The 17,826-nt window shown below is 38.8% G+C and overlaps 1 protein-coding gene across 1 annotated transcript in view; it reads right to left on the reverse strand.

Moving 5' to 3' along the window:
- P2RX3 (purinergic receptor P2X 3) overlaps nucleotides 1–17,826 on the reverse strand; it is a 684,798-nt gene that overhangs the window by 528,674 nt on the left and 138,298 nt on the right. The gene's annotated exons all lie outside the window — the stretch shown is intronic.

Below are 17,826 nucleotides of genomic sequence, written 5' to 3' on the forward strand. Positions count from 1 at the left end.
TATATATATATATGTATAAACTACATCCCTCAAATGTATATATACCAACTCCAACATCACCATACCTCTGAGAAAAGGGAATACTCTATGAAATATCATAACAAACTTAGTATATCTAAGTCCATTCTTTCGGCCATTCAGTCTCCATGTTTCGGTACTCACTGTAGCGGGTTTCTACATTTCACATAGTTACCTATGTGGAACTCTGTATAAGCAGCTAGACTGGACCACAATCACTTTAGGAAATGCACTGGGTTATAAACCTTGGTATGAAGCTGCTGTAGTTTGCATATTACCTTATGAATCGAGCCCCATCACATATGCCTTACCTGTGGTCATTATAACATACGTATTGAAAAAGACAGGAATTGTTCTTTAGCTATGATTCAGTTAATGACGCGATGGATCGCCTGTGCAGTAATAGTCAAACTTTGGGTATTGTCTATTTGTTTTTGACACTGGCTTCATTTAAAAGCACCACGGACAGACTGGATTTTTCCTATGGTGTCGCTGTAAGGTGCAAAGGGTGCATTGCTATGGGAAGATATGTATACTTGTAACTTGGTAAAGAGGGTATGGAGCAATCAGATTCTTAATGAAAGTTGTTTGATTGATGTCCAGCTCGCTGAGTTTGTCTGTTATCCATTATAGCCATTTTATATATATATATATATATATATATATATCTTTATATACACATATATATTTATTCATTTATTTGCTAACTGCTGTTATAGTCATAGTGTGACTATCAGAATGCTACAATATCTGCGCCAGAGTCAACATGAAATGGTGATACTGCAAAATGGATACAAGAAGCAGTTTTTTGCAAAAAAGTGATAAGTTCGTTACTGGTGGGAAAATTCAAGGTGCTGTAACACATCCATATGGCTGTCCTGAAGAACAAGAAAAGAAACATGAACAGAGTACAGGGTACAATGACAAATCATAGAGTGGTAAGGGCCAAAACATTTCTTATCTGGTGTTGCATTGCATGCTTATTCACTGCCTTTCTGAAAGTCAGTAGTGCAGTCAATTAATGTATTAGCTTTTAGACTGTTTTTTTCTTGCTCTTTTTATACAACTGTAGTCTAGTAAGACATGTAATCTAATTGTCAGTGTCCTCACTGAGAGACAGTTTGTTCAGTCACTGGTTTTATTCGTTGATAATCAACTGAACAGATATTTTCCTGTGCTTGATGTTAACATTTACTCATGGAAAAATCAATATGGCCAATCAGATGTCTGAGGATTTTTAAACTATTGTATAATTCTGCAGATCAAATAACTAATTGTATTATTCTGGCTAAATCATTTTAAATTATGCCTGTCTGCATCCCACAGGCTTTTCATTAATCAATCTCTTTCATTCATTTCTAAGTATATCAGCATAGTGCATGTTTTTTGTAGTATGATAATGGATATAAATGAGTCTAAGTGATTCTGATATGTGACTGATTGTCATTGCCTTTCATGCCAAGGAAGTCAAATCAGCACAGAGTAAGTGGTTACAATTCAGTGTCTCAACCCAGAATGATCAGTTCAAAGCTTTTCTTTTGGTACTTGGGAGAGCTTAGCTCTTCTTTCTCACATCATAATTATGCAACCATCTTAATATGAAGGAGCAGGTCGAACAGCTCACTGACTTGTATATGTTTGGGACCCCATACTCTGCCCTCCAGCACTGTCCTAATAATCGAACTGAAGAAATTAGTGTAATCCTAGAAGGTGCCTCATGACACCTGTTCTATTCCATCCTGGATTCTGTGCTTCCCATAAAGCTCACCAAACTGATAATATATGCAAAAGTTTTTTAAATTTCCCATAGTTGCGGCAATTCTTTTGGCTAAAACATTGATCAATGTGATTTATTTTATTTAACATAAAAATAAAAATAAGAGCCAAGTCAAACTATGCACCATGGCTAACTAGGGAAACTAGAGCCCTTCTAAAGTCAAGGGATAAGGCTTGGAGAATCTGGAAGAAATACAATATTAGCCTAGCCAAACAGTTACCTACAACTTAGAAATCAGGCCAAGAGACAAACTAAACCTGATAGACAAAATTACTTCCTCAATATCCAAAACAAACATTCAAAAGATTACCAAAAGTTTTGGCATGCCATTAACTCTCTCCTAAAACTAGGTATAACTACCACTCCCACTCCTAACTCCACAAATGACAACAAGGACATTGCCTCCCAATTCAATTACCACTTCATAGAATCCATCTTAACACTATCCTCCGAACTATCCAAACACAGCCCTACATATAACCCAACCAAATGCCCTGACAACATCCCATCCTTTACACTCTCACCCATTCCCACCTCAACAATTAAAAAACACCTCCTAAAACTGAAACCTACCACCCTTGCTGCTGACACTCTACCAGCCAACTTCCTAAAAATAGCTGCTGAATTCTTATCCTACCCTATTTCTATTCTTATCAATCGCTCCATACAAGAAGCATATGTCCCACAGCTATGGAAGGTGTCATACATTATTCCACTACATAAAGGCAGAAACTCTTACAAATACTCAAATTATCCCCTCATTGCCATTCTACCCCCTTATCTAAAATACTAGAGAAATGTATACATTCTCAGGTAACACAATTCCTAAACTCACACCATCTCCACTCCCCCACACAGCATGGCTTCCGACAATACCATAACACAACCACCACTCTGCTCTCTTTCACCAATCTGATCAACCAACATAGAAATAATAATGACTTTGTATCTGCAATATTTCTAGGCCACTCCAAAGCATTTGACATGATTTCACATTCCTTACCACTAGACACCCTGACACCCTTATCCTTTGCCCCTTCTGTTATAGCCTGGTTTAATAGCTATCTGTCAAATAGGCAACAATCTATCCAATGGCAAAGTGTACTATCCCCCTTACTCCCATCTACCATAGGTGTACCACAAGGCTCCATATTAGGCCCACTTCTTTTCTCCATATTTACCAATAATCTCCATACCACCACACAGCATTCTTCACTTCAGCTCCATCACTTCTCACCCTACAACAACTCATCCAGGAATCCTTTAGCTCTGTGGAAAGTTGGATCACTCAGATCCACCTTATCCTAATCCCTAATAAAACCAAATTACTTCTTTTCACCCCCAACAAAACCATTTCCACCCCTCTATCTTTCACTATTTCCTCCAAAAATGGCACTATTATCTTTCTCTCTGACCATACCAAACTCCTAAGCGTTGAAATTGATAAAAATCTACACTTCAACATCCACATTTCACAAACTATCAAAAAAGTCCATAAAAAAATGGGAACACTATTTAGACACAGGAAATCCCTCTCAAAACAAGCATGGATTACCCTAGCCCAAACTCACCTCTGTCTACCATAATGTATGCTGCTCCAATTCTTACCCAGCTTAGAAAACTTGACCTTGCCAGACTCGAATCATGTTATAATAAAATCACCAAGTTTGCAAACAACTCCACCTTTAGAACCCACCATTGCCAGGCTCTAAGGGAACTGCCATGGCTGGAACTTCCCCAGCTACTAACCTATCACCAATTAGTCATTGCCTACAATGTGGTAACACATCCAGAAAAAAACCTTGTACTAGGCCAACTTCTCACCCACTATAATATAAATCATCCTCTCCGATCTTCCGACAAACTCCTCCTCTGCATCTCTATGGCTAACAATACTGCAGGATAAACACTGTTCTCCCTCCTGCTCTGATTTCTGCCCCTACCTCTTCTCACTTTAAAAGCTCACTTATAACACACTTAAAGAATAAGTGGCTATGCCCACGTATTACATAAGTTCTCATATTATTCCACTTATATACCTCACTTCCTAATATACCTACTGTAATATATATACTACAGTCTAGGTCTTCTGCTAATGCTGATTGAATTTGTATACTTATTCTGTTATTAAGCATGTGTAAAAAGAAGTTATGTACCTACCATAATGTTCCATGTTAGTTGTCTTCATCTCGCCTTCTTTCTTGCTGGTTGGGATTGGAGCCGATCCTCGGCTCCGACTCGGCCATCTTCAATAGCTCGAGAGCTGTTTACTGGCTCGAGGCTACCCCTTATCCCATGATGCCTAGCGCTAGCTACCCAAATCTTGTTTGAAATAGCTAACCCCAGACATAGCTATAGGAAGAAACTCCTCCAAACAAATGGTTAAACATACCTGTCCTACTGTCTAAGTCAGTAAAGGAAACAAACCAGAGAACACTCAGCCAGTGAAAACCGAACTCCTCTTGGTCCAATAGGCTAGGGGGATGGAGGGGGGGATGCAAGAAAAAGGCGAGATGAAGACAACTAACATGGAACGTTATGGTAGGTACATAACTTCTTTATGTTAAGTTGTCAATCTCGCCTTCGTTCTTGCTGGTTGGGACAGCGTCCCTAGCACCTGCAATCCTGGGTGGCTCATTGGAACAGACTCTTCAGAACAGTGGAACCAAAGTTAGCTCTACTTCTGGAGACCAAATCCAACTTGTTATGAGAAATAAAGGTATGAGAATTTGCCCACATAGCAGCGGCACAGATAGAGTCCATGGGCAGCCTAGACTGAAAAGCTACAGAGGTGGCTAAGGCCCTGGTAGAATGACCCTTCAGTTTGATTGGCAAGTCTTTGTTCCTTAGTTGACAGATAAAGGTAATGATATGAGACAACCACCTGGATAAGGTCACTTTGGAAACTGGGAGACGCTGTTTGCCCCGAGCATAGGAAAGGAAAAGTTGGTCAGACTTCCTTGTATCATTTGTCCTATGCAGGTAGAAATGCAACTGTCTATGAACATCCAATTGATGTAACTTGTATTCTGCCTTGTTGATATGGTTAGGGAAAACACAGGTAGGTCTATAGACTGGTTCAAATTATTTTCTGAGCAGATCTTCGGAAGGAAAGAAGGATTAGTCCTCAGAGCGACCCTGTCCTTATGAAAAACTAAGTATGGAGGACGGACGCATGGTACCTGAAGTTCAGAAACACGTCTGGCTGAAGTAATAGCTACCAGAACGAGAGTTTTCCAAGATAAAAACTTAATGGAGCAGGAAGCTGCAGGTTCAAAAGAGGGCATAATTAATGAGGTTAATACCAAATTAAGGTCACAAGGAGGAGGGGGATCTCTCACTGGTTGTCTAAGGAGAGTAGCCCCTCTTAGAAACGCTTTGCATAGCTTATGAGACATAATGTTTGCATTAGACAACTCAACATGAAAATTTGAAATGGCCGCTAATTGAACCCTGATTATAGCAGAAGCGGACCCGAATGAAAGAGTTCTGTTAGGAACTCCAAGATTTCGAGGATAGGGGCTGTGAAGGGATCTATGTTCCTAGCCTCTGCCCAACAAGAAAAACATTTTCATTTACTAGCGTAAGTCCTCGTAGTGGCAGACCTATGGGAGGAAACAATAATGTCATGTATGGCCGGGGAAATACTGGGAAGCCTGGCTAAGGCTGGAAGTAGAGCAACCAAGCTGTGAGCTTGAGCATTTGAAGGGATTAATGCAGCCCACCTGATTGATGAATCAGTAGGTCTGGAACCGGATCCAGAATCCAAGGCTGCTCGAGAAGGTAATGGTGCAGGAATGGGAACCATATCTGTTGAGGCCAGTAGGGGGCAATGAGGATCATTTTGCAACCCAACGACATAGCTTTCTGAATGAGTTTTGGTATCAGGGGAAACGGATGGAAGGCATAAAGAAGTCCCTGAAGCCAATCGTGGACTAGAGCGTCTCTGGGAGAGTGACCAGGAAGCGGAAGACGGGAGAAGTAGTTGCTGCATTTGCTGTTGAAGGGGGTGGTAAAAAGGTCACAGCAAGGCTGTCCCCATTTGCAGAAGATTAAATCCGCAACTGCCTGATTCAGAGACCACTCGTGAGGCATGAGAATAGCTCTGCTGAGCCTGTCCGCTATGGCGTTGAACGTCCAGGGATGTGCGTCACAATCAGAAATTGTTGGGAGGAAATCACCCACTGCCAGAGTCTGAGCGCTTCTCAACATAGGGGGTAGGACCTGGTTCCACCCTGCTTGTTGATGTACCACACCACTGACATGTTGTCCGTTCGAATTGCAATGGTCCCAAAAGGAAGAGAGTCCTGAAGAGCTTGCAATGCTAGCAGCACAGCTCTCATTTCTAGGATGTTTATATGAAGATGTTACTCATGAGCCTGCCAAGTGCCCTGGACTGTCCTTCCCTGATAATGCCCCCCCTATCAGGGAGGCATCTGTGGTCACTGTAGCAACCGGAGGGGGCTGAATGAAGGGTCTGCCCTGAATCACTAGTGGGGAGACCATACACCAGGAAAGGTGCCTTTTGCATGCTTCTGTAATGATGATCATGTGAGACATGGGGAGCTGTTGGAAGGACCACTGCATGAAAAGAAGCCACTGCAGGATTCTCATGTGAAAGTGGGCCAGGGGTATCAGAAGAATTGCCACCACCATAGAACCTAGAGTTTGAAGGACATACCTGACTTGTACTCTTTTGCATTGCATGAGGACTTGAACTTGCTGGCGAATTGTGGACACCCTGTCCAAAGGTAGCTTTGCGGGCATGCTCCTTGTATCTAAGTCTGCTCCTATATAAGTAATAGATTGACAGGGCAACAAGGCAGATTTTTTTAAATTTATGGTAATGCCTAGCTGGGAGCAAATTGAGATTGTATAGTCCCTGGCTTGAAGGAGTTGATGCCTGGTAGTAGCAGTAAGGAGCCAGTCATCTAGATATGGAAACACCTGGAATCCTTGATGCCTCAGGTGAGCCGTGACCACTGCCATACATTTGGTGAACACCCTGGGGGCTGTGGTGAGACCAAAGGGCAGAGCTCTGAACTGGTAATGACTGGCTCCCAGCCAGAAGTGAAGGAACCTCCTGGAGCATCTGTCCATTTTGATGTGATAGTACGCATCCTGGAGATCTATAGAGCACATCCAATTGTCCTGACCCAGGAAGGGTAGAATGGAATGTAGCGTGACCATCTGAAACTTTGTTCTTTGAACAGACTTGTTTAGTCTGCTGAGATCCAAAATAAGTCTCCAGTCCCCTGTCTTTTTTGGTACCAAAAAGAACCTGGAGTAAGTTCCGGATCCGTGTTGGTCTGTTGGGACTTCCTGGATGACTCTTTTTTCTAGCAGTTTTGAAACTTCTATAACTGCTTGGTCCCTCAGATTGGGTGGAACATCTGGGAGGGACTTGCATGATGTTAAAGGGGGTTGAACAAATGGGATTCTGTAACCTCCGGATATTATTGAATGTACCCATTTGTCTTGCGTTATGCTTAGCCAGGCTTTTGGGTACAATAAAAGTCTTCCCCTGACTGCCTCCAGAGATGGACAGTCGGCCAACCCCTCAGGGATGTTGGAAGGGCTTGTCAGAGAAGGATTCTCTACTGCCCTGGTTCTGCGGACCCCCTCTGCCATGAGGGCGGCATCTGTTATTATTGTTATTTCCTCCTCTGCCCCTGGAGGAAAAATCACTACGTGTGTCAGGCGAAGATCCCTGGGATTTCCGAAACCACATCTTTCCACTCTTCTGACCCTTGAGGTATGGTCTAGAGGGAGTGGAAAAACAGACTCCCATGGCAGAGAGAGTCTTGCCTTCCTGCTCACACCTAGTAAGAGTGTCTTTCACCCGTGGTCCAAAAAGAAAGGAACTGTCAAAGGGAGTTGGTGAATGACGCTCTGAAGGGTTCCGCAAAATTACACAGCCACATCCATGCATGTCTCCGAAGTGCCATGTTTGTGCCTGTGGCTCTACTCATCCCATCGGCTGCATAGGAAATGAGCCTCATGGAAGAGTTGACTACTGAGTTAAGGGTTGCCAGCTGAGAGGCCGCTTTAGCCTGAGCCCCTTCAGCTGATGGATCCTGCAAGGTATCTCCGAGCTCTTTCAGGAGATCCCTCTGAAGCCTGGTGAAATGGCATAAGTAATTCAGTGGCCTCATGGAAAAGGTCGCTGAAGCAAACATTCACTTCCCATATCTGTTCATGGTCCTGGACTCCTTGTTAGGAGGATGGACAGAGGAAGAAGTTTCCACTAACTCCTTTTTAGAGGCTGCTGCTACCTCCATGGCATCCACGGGAACACCCTTAGTAAGGAACTGTTTGCCAGGGGGGTGCAGTAATAAACTTGCCTGGTCTCCTCGGGGTTGGTTCCACTGTATCCTTCGAGCCACCACAGACATTAGTGGATCGAAGGGTGGAGAAACCCAGAAGGTGGAAGGTCGGGAACCGAACGCATCCATGAATACAGATTCATCCTTGGTAAGGGCTAGGGTATTCCAGTTCCCCCTCTGCTTAAGCATTTCTAGGATGTCCAAGAAGGATACATCTTCAGAGGGTGATCTCAGGGACCCTTCCGACTCATCCAAATCCATATCCGAAGTGACAGATTTGGGGGAGTCAATGTGCTTCCTCTTGCACTTCTTCTTTCAAGGGGACTCCTCTGAATGATCAGGGTAGGCCTCGGAAGAAGAGGAAACACCCAATGGGGTGATCTGAAGTGCCGGTTCCCCACGCTTGGGGTCTGGAGGAGGGACAGATGTTGACACAGGCACTACTGGGGATGGAGCCAATGAGGTCGAAGGTGGAGCTGACTCAGAGACCAGCACACTAGTCATGACATCGAAGGTGTCCCTGCCATGATGCAGAGAAGGCTCCGGCTCTGAGGAGACCGGAATCCTCCTCCGCACTGAGGGAGACAGCTCCGATGCCGATGTAGGAGCTGAGCTCACCTGCGCCGATGCTCCAAGAAGGAGAGCAGGATCGGACAAGGGTCCGATGCCACTCGCCCCCTCGGAGCCGACTAGGGAGTCTCAGCGCCCAGATCCCTCGATGGAAGGCACCATCGAGGGGATCGGAAACGACGACGGATCCAAAGGAGAGATAGTTATCGGAGCCAACGGATCCATGACTCGAACCCCAATAAACTCTGGCTCCAAGCTCAATGGAGTCGGAGGAGGAACATCGATAGAAACAGACAGAGCTGACACCTGATGAGGAGGGCTGGACAACATTTTGGCCAGTGCCTGCGACTTCAACAACCTACTGACCACTCTCTCCACGTCATGGTTGGAGAGCCTAGAGGACCGAGAGGAGTGTGAAGATCTGTGACTACAGTCACTCTGCAAGAGGGGAGACCAATGAGCCAAATGAATGGACTCTAGTGAAGGGGACCTTGGCCTTTTCTGGATCCCTGATAGCTCCGCGGGTACTATTGGAGCCAACGAGGAAGTAGACTCCTTGGTTCCAGCCGGAACCGAAGTAGGCGGTAAGACTAGGGTTGATGATGGCTCAGAGCTGGGAGCTGATGAATTGGCCTGTTTAGGGGATTTCACTGGCTGAGCCTTGGCCGGTGAATCCTGAGGCTTGAGAAGACCTCTCAAAATAAGTTTGTTCTTGCGCTCCTGCAGAACTCTTGAGCTAAATGCATGGAATAAAGAATAAGAGTCCTGCAGGTGTACTGTGCCTAGACAATAGACGCAAGAAGTGTGCCCATCTGTCAGAGACATTTTCTGACAGCATGAGTCACACTTCTTGAATCCCGACACTTTGGATTCCTTAGACATATCCAAAGAAAAAGAGCAATCACACTCTAAAGACTACTTTGGCCGACAAGCCAGACAACACTAAGAAAAAATAAAACGGAACACTACCACAAAAATAACACAGAATTAGACAGATTTTTTTTTTTTATATATAGACTAGGAAGCTTCTAACTTAAACGGTTACCTAACACTACAACAGAGTGGTAAGGGGGGGAGGGGAGAACTCTCTAACTTAGATGTGTTCTGAGGAAAAAAACTGCAATACACTAAACACTTAAAACTAAATATACAATTAATAGACTATGAAAGAACAACAACTACTATACCAAAACACTAATCTGACAAAAAAAGGCAGATTAATAAAGATATATGAGCCTGAGCCAGGATCCAGGAACCTCACAGCTGAAGTCGCAAATGAGATCTGGGTAGCTAGCGCTAGGCATCATGGGATAAGGGGTAGCCTCGAGCCAGTAAACAGCTCTCAAGCTATTGAAGATGGTCGAGTTGGAGCCGAGGATTGGCTCCGATCCCAACCAGCAAGAACGAAGGTGAGATTGACAACTTAACATCTATTTTTCCTGTATATATAGGTCTTGTTATGTCTTCTGCTGTATACTGTATTTTAACATATTGTTTGAAAATTCTCTGTATACTATATTTTAATATACAGTGTAAACTTTTACTTACTGTGGAGCTTTTCGCCCTGGGCATCTGCTGAAAATGGACCTGTATCCAGTTGGACCATCCCGGTTAACAAATGTAAAATGAAATAAATAAATAAATAAAATAAACATGTGTGGCCCACTGAGACACTATGCTTAATTTTGTAGGAAAGTTCAGCACAAGTGTACACAAACATTGCAAACAAACAGAAATGTAAATATTATCAGAAAACTACAGTATGGTGAAAGGTATATAATTAGTATACTAGAAATCTAATAAGGTAATAAAGTCTGATAAAGATTAAGGAAAAGCATGCAACATGGTTTATGTGAAATCTTGCAGGTGGGATTACAGAAAGGATGAGAAGAGTTGTTATTTTCTAACTGCTTTAAATGTTTAAATATGACAGTAAAAGACATCACAACAACACAAAAAATATGTTACATGGTAAAGATTAAAAGCAGAATTAGCATATGCATTTCTAAATACTTCCCATGCTGGACTGAGTGCAAATCCATCCATCCCAATATGGGCACAGCTGGGAAAGTCATACACCTTATATTGAAGTAGGCTGAGGGAGAAATGATACAGAAGTCCCTCCTCTCAGTCACGCAATAGCTTTTTCTATTACCATTATTATTTTACATGTTTATTATTTTCAGGGGAACCCAGGACCACTGTCTAGCCATGTGACTTGCTCAGAACCACAAAGTAGACAAATGGAGGTGGAAGAAATCAAACCTTGCACCACTGACTACAGGAACCAGCTCATTAGCTCTAGACTAACTGCCAGACAAAAAAAAAATACATTTAAGGGAACACCTAGATTTAAGCCAGGGACCTCTTGATCTGTAGTCAGTTATCTATCACTGAGCTATATACTCTTGTATAAGATTCTTTCTTAGCTCCCCCTTTTCCTGTTTGCAATTACCATGTTTATCCTTTTTCCTTATCTACTAACCCAACTCCCATGGAGTATCCACAAATAGTCTGTCTTCTTACTTACCTAAACTTCACTTTTCCCCAGAGCAACTTTGTCTCTCTTTACTCTTGATAGCACTTACGGTATTTTTCTCTGTGTTCTCTTAATTTAGTTTTATGTCTTGTAAGTCATGTTTTATTAATTGTACATGTCTGTAACTCTTACATTATTAAAAAAAACAGAGACATAAACAGCCTTCTTGCCTGCTAGACTAATTATTCTCCTTACTTAACCAATAAACCTGTATTTTGCTATGCAAGTTCTTCTTTCGGCTTTTTCCGCTTAGGGGTTGCCACAGCGGAACTCCGGTCCGCTAATGATTGGCAGTAGATTTTTATGGTGCTATGCCTTTCGAAAGTCACTCAAATGCGGGGAAGACATGCAGACTCCACAGAAGGCGTTCCACCCGAGAATCGAACGGGAGAACCTCTTGCTGTGAGGCAACAATGCTACTGCTGCACCACTGCAGCTCTATGCATCAGTCCCATAATTCATGGATCATTTTCCCATTATGCAACATCTTCTACACATCCAGCCTTCTTGGTCTGAGTGTGTGAACAAGTAATTCTTCACTACTCACAATGAAGGTATAATAAGCATTCTGATAGGAGTCAATCATTCAAATTCATTGATAGTATCAAAACCTGAGGAAGTAGCAGCAGTATTTTATCTATGCAAACTTATTTTATTCTTTTTTTGTATCTCTATCTATCCCTCCATCCCTCCCTTCATGCTTCTTTTCTTCAAAAAATCTATCAAAGAGTTAACTACCTACCAGAAAAGCTTACAAGAAAACCAATCAGCTCCTTCACACTTTGAATAGCATGAGCAGTGTGGACAACTAGAAGCCATACTGCTCCAACCTATGACAAACCAACCATCACTGAGAAGAACATATTGCTGCAAGAGCAGTAAATTAATATTTACTTTATAAACTGAACAACGAAAACTGTCCACCCAAATTTCCATATCACTTGTGCTTTTTACTTGCTCCCTGCATAGGTAACACGTTATCCAATCATTTATTAACATAGTAAATAGTGCGCAGATGAACACATCATCCACTGCAAGCAAGATTTCAATTTTTATTCTATGTAAAAACCTGAAGTTGAGTGATACAATTAAAACTGATAAAAATAATGAGCAAAACAGCACATTTAAGTAGTTTCTGGGCTACAACACATCAAAGACCCTTTATATACACACCCCAATTCAAACCACCCAATGAAAGTCTACACTTAATTAAATACATATAAATAAATATTAATACACCTAAAATGCACTGTTCCATATATATTAAATGAATAATCACATTATAAAATATCATAGACTCTATAAAATTTCACTTTAAATAAATACATAATTACTTAAGTTACACTACAAATAAAAACAATCTTAATGCATATCCATTTCATGTTAAAATGATAAAATCTCCAAATGGTGAAAACTCCCTCTAGTGGAAAATCTATTAAGTTTTTTTATATAAACATAAATAATAGTTCTTATATATTTGTTAACTACATAAACATATTACCTTAAAAATATAAAATAAATATAAAAACATAGTTAAATAAACATACTAATAAATAAAAAATTGTTAAATTGAACTATTATTTATAGTCTAGCTGCCCTTAACCTAAGAACTGGAAGTAGGGAAAGTGCATAATTTAATCCAGTTGGTCTACTGGCCTCCAACAAAATCTGCCAGTAGAGATCCCTGTATTCAATCTTCGTCTCCCACATTCCCCCTCTCGTATCTTTAGGAATTTCTTCTAGGGAAAAAAAAAACAAAATTTAGCCCTGCCATATTGTGTGCTATGCTTGTATAGGGCATTATTAATATTTTTAGTACGTATTGCATTGAGGTGTTCATATATTCATCTCTTTAATTTCATCTCAGTTTTACCCACATAGAATGCATAACATACATATATAGCTATTCAATATTTTTTATTTGTAGTGTGACTTAAGCAATTATATATTTATTTAAAGTGAAATGTTATAGAGTCTATGATATTTTATAATGTGATTATTCATTTAATATATATGGAACAGTGTGTTTTAGGTGTATTAATATTTATTTATATGTATTCAATTAAGTGTAGACTTTCATTGGGTGGTTTGACTTGGGGTGTGTATATAAAGGGTCTTTGATGTCTTGTTACTTTGTACATCTGATGCAGTGATAGATGAAAATGTATTGTGGATTTTTATCGTTAATGTTTTTATGCTGTGGAGTGCCTTTATTGCTGTAATAAACTGTGTTTTTTTCCGTGAAGAGTTTGCCTGCTTTTGGTTACCATCAAGTTGCTGAGGATTGGTTTATTGGACTTTACAACAACGTTTTCTCTTTTTCTTAGTTTCTGGGTTATTACATTGTCTTTTAAAACATAAATATAATAGAAAAATTGCACAAAGCTCATAGTTTTGACTACAATTGTTTCTTTGATGACGTTCTTAGGAACTACACAATGCTTAAACATGAACATTCTTGTCAGGGGAACTTGGCAGATTTTTGAAGCAGCATTCCATGGCAGACATTCCGCTAAAAGAATTTTACTGGATCTATAATAGGGCAACAGCATTATGCTGCATCTAAATAAAAATATCTAGCTCAGTATACAAAATTTAAAAATTAAAGCAACAAGAGCCAAGCCTCAACACCAAAAAGACACAAACTAACCAATGATGTAGATTATTACAGTAAAATATCTGATTTGTTAAATAATAAGGTACAAAATATCATATTATCCAAAACTGAAATTGATATAGCTTATTATAAGGTTGATATATTTTTACATGAATTATTGACATAAAATAAATTGAATATCATACGTATTCATTTCTTAAAGTTGAATCTCCTATTATACAAAGTATTTTCAGAATTCCCAAGATCCATAAAATATTGATAGTCTGCCATTTCACCCAATAGTTTTGGTAGGGGGATCTAAAATACATCTCTTGGCTGTGCTTATCAATAAAAAAGTAAAATGATAGTATACATATATTGTAAGAGATTCTTGGGACTTACTTAGCCACATTAAAAATGAGTTGTACAATAATGAGCATTTGTTGGTGGCATTGGATGTTGTGGATTTATTTGTTTGAATTCCTCATATTATTGGACCATCTTGGTTTACAGAAGTGTTAATTTAGTGTAACTTTTTATCCAATAATGAAGTTGACATTTTACCGGATCTTATGGAAATGGTACTTCAAAATAATTTAATTTATTTTGAAGGTCAATATTTTCAACCAAAGAGTGGAGTAGCAATGGGGGCAGCTTGCACCCCTTTATATGCTAACCTGATATTGTGGTATTGGGTGCAAAATTTAGCGTTCATAGCTAAATATATGGCATATATAATAATGTTTTTAAGATTTTTGAATGATGTTTTTATTCCTTGGAATGGTGGTGTTTTATTGTTATATGATTTTATTTAGTTCCTAAATAACACCATTAAATTATTAAGATTTACCTAAGTTTGGTCTAGGGAAAATATTAACTACTTAGATTTATTAATTATTAAAAAAGACTTTGAACAAACTAGATTTATGCTCAATATATATACATAGGAAATCAACTTTTTCCAACAATCATTTGCATTACAAAAGTAACCATCCCTTTAAACAGAAATAAATATTATTAAAGAAATGGTTTGTTTCGCTTGAATAATTTCTGAAGATCATGACTTCCAAAGAGAAGTAGATATGTTATTTCAGATGTTCTTGGTAAAGAGATAACCCCAAAAATGTACTGGAAGTAAAAAATTAGTTTTTTAGATATACTAAGGACATATTTAGACCTTTGTTCGGAATCAAGTTAATTTAATATTGGAAATAGGAAAGTTGGGGAAGAAAACAATTTTGATCAATCTATGGTTATAAAGTTTGGACTAGAAAGCAATTCCATTAAAAATCTTGTAACTAATAACTGGACTATTATTGGACGTCTTAGGGGTGTTAGCAAGTTGTTAGGGGATGGACTGCACTTTGTTTTTAAAAGACATTTAAACATAAGGAAAAGATAGAAATGGATAAAGTAAAATGGTCTAGTAACTATGTTATGAAGAAGTTAGGAACTAGAAAGTATGGGTACTGTATGCAATTCAGATACATTGAAGAAGGGTTGAGTGTTTTATTAAATTCTAGCACATATATATTTAAGTTTAACCAGTTTTGAATGTAACATGAAAGGTATAGTTTGCTTAGCATTTTGTAATTACTGCCATTGTTTTTACATAGGGAAAAATGAGCATACGTAAAAAAGAGGTTTATGAACACTGTTGTGACATTAGCATTTGTAATTTGAACAATGCTTTATACAAACATAAAATTAATTGTAATCATAAAAAATATTATTTTTTCCTTTAGAACAAGTCCTTGTAAATCCAAGAGGTGGCCCATGGGAAAACAAATTAGAATTTTATGAACTGTTATGGCAAGTTAGACTTAATGCTAATGAGTTTCCTGGGTTGAATGAGGCTGTAGCTTTAAATATAGTAGTTTGCTTAACTTATGAGCAACTGAATTGTAATAAGATTTTTTGTTAGACTCAGGCATCATGTTATTTACCTTTAGTTATTTTATGTTAACATTTCTTCATTTTAATATGTTTTATATGTTTTGTAAATGTTTATAGAGATATTACAAATGGAATATATTTCATAATGATTTTATTGGTTGATTCATTACATGTGACTAATTAATTTGTTATATACATCACTGTTTTTTAAATGGCTGTTAGTTCTGAAGTCCTGTTTAGGGTAAGGATGAAAACATTTAACTTTTTTTGGAATAAATGCTTTAGTTTAGTGTAAAATTTTCTATGGAACAATTATTTCATTTTTCTTGGCTCCTGAGTATTTTGTCATGTGAGGGAATTGGGTGAGCCTTATTTTTTGGAGAAAATTTAAAAAATGTATATATATATTTCTTTAACAGTGAAAAAAATGAAAGGAATAAAAAACTTTTTTTAGAGGGGGCAAACCACACTGCACCCCCCCCCTCCGCTTACTTAGAAAGACAATAGTCACACAAACATGGAAAAAGAGCAAACAACCACAATTCAAATCTGTACTCATTCTCTTTCTGTAGCACTGTGCATCAGAAAACAATAATCAACCTCCACTCCAGTTCAAAAGAGCACAGACAGCATAACAATCCCCACTCACCATGCCCATTCACTCAGAACTACATTCAAACCATACCAGAAACATACAAAAGTAAGAGTTAAAGCAATGAATGTATAATTAGTGAAGTTCAATGTTTTGAGTGCACTCAGAATGCATTCAATGAAAACACCACCTATAAAATGTCCTGATCCATTTTCATGTTTTCTGTGCTGATAAAGACAAAAGAATGAACAAAAAGGCTGTAATCACTTTAAAGTAATCAAAAGTGTGGGGTAGAGCTAATATTCAGTGAAGGACATTACAAAAGTTTCCAATAAATTGCAGAAATCCGTAAAAGCATGCATAATGCAATCCTCTAATTGATCAGTTTTTTCTTAAAAAAATTCATAAAGTCTGAAGTTTTAAAAATGCTTCATTAAAGAAGTATTTGTTGGATTGAAATGAAATACTAATGAAGAAAACTGTCATTGTATTTATTACCTTAAAAAGTGTCAGAGTCAGAGGAAAAACTACATTTTTTCCTAGGTAATTATTCTGAAACATATCTGTCAACCTCTTAGCACAATAAATCTGGACAAAATCCTAAAATAATGGTGGGAGACAGAGACTTAACAGCAGGGACAGATTTTTAATATTGTTCTAATAAGCTTAAAAAGTTACTAGAATGACAATATTTGTGTTAGCAGGCATTTTTCCAAAGGATATGAAGTCTGAAACTCAAATGTACGTAATTATTTAGTGACTTCAATCCACAATGATATGCTAGCAAAACACAAATTTTATGAGGAATAGATGAAAAATCTGAGGCAAAAATCTGGACATTCTCTGAAAATCTGGAGAAGTAAAAGGTATTCTCTGAAAGACTGTTCCAGAATTATTGCTAGTTGCCAAGGTTAACTAACTTTATACATTTTCATTGTTTGGTCTTTTTTATATTATCTAAGGGTTGCAGTCCTACAGTGATTTATACAGCAACAGCAAAATCATTTTTGAGATGGATTGTTGCAGTGACAATACAGCATTTCATAAGTTATATTGTACCTGCAGGCTACGGTATATTGTAAGACTCAGCTCAGCCTTTATTAAAGTGCTTAACCATAATCATTTTACAGTAATGTGCAATATGTAATATAGATTCACTTTATAATCTTGAAATACTGAAAGGTCGAATTTCAGTATCTCAAGATTATAAAGTCAAATCTTCAAAATAGCGAAAGTGCATAATCACGAATCCAACTAAGTTGAATTCATGGTTATGGTTTTACGTTACATGACGTATAATGTATTATATGGATGGTATGTGTTTGAGTGTATGTGAGTGTGTTTGTAAGTTTGTAATGTGTGGGTTAGGGTAGGCAGGTAAAAGTATGAGTGTTTAAGTTTTGGATGTGGTGGTGTTTGCACGTGTGTGTGTGTGTGTGTGTGTGTGTGTGTGTGTGTGTGTGTGTGTGTGTGTGTGTGTGTGTGTGTGTGTGTGGGACTGTAGAATGTCTG

The sequence above is a fragment of the Protopterus annectens genome, chromosome 9.part0, assembly GCF_019279795.1.
Source record: "Protopterus annectens isolate FY-2018-M chromosome 9.part0, PAN1.0, whole genome shotgun sequence".
Lineage (NCBI taxonomy): Eukaryota > Metazoa > Chordata > Ceratodontiformes > Protopteridae > Protopterus > Protopterus annectens.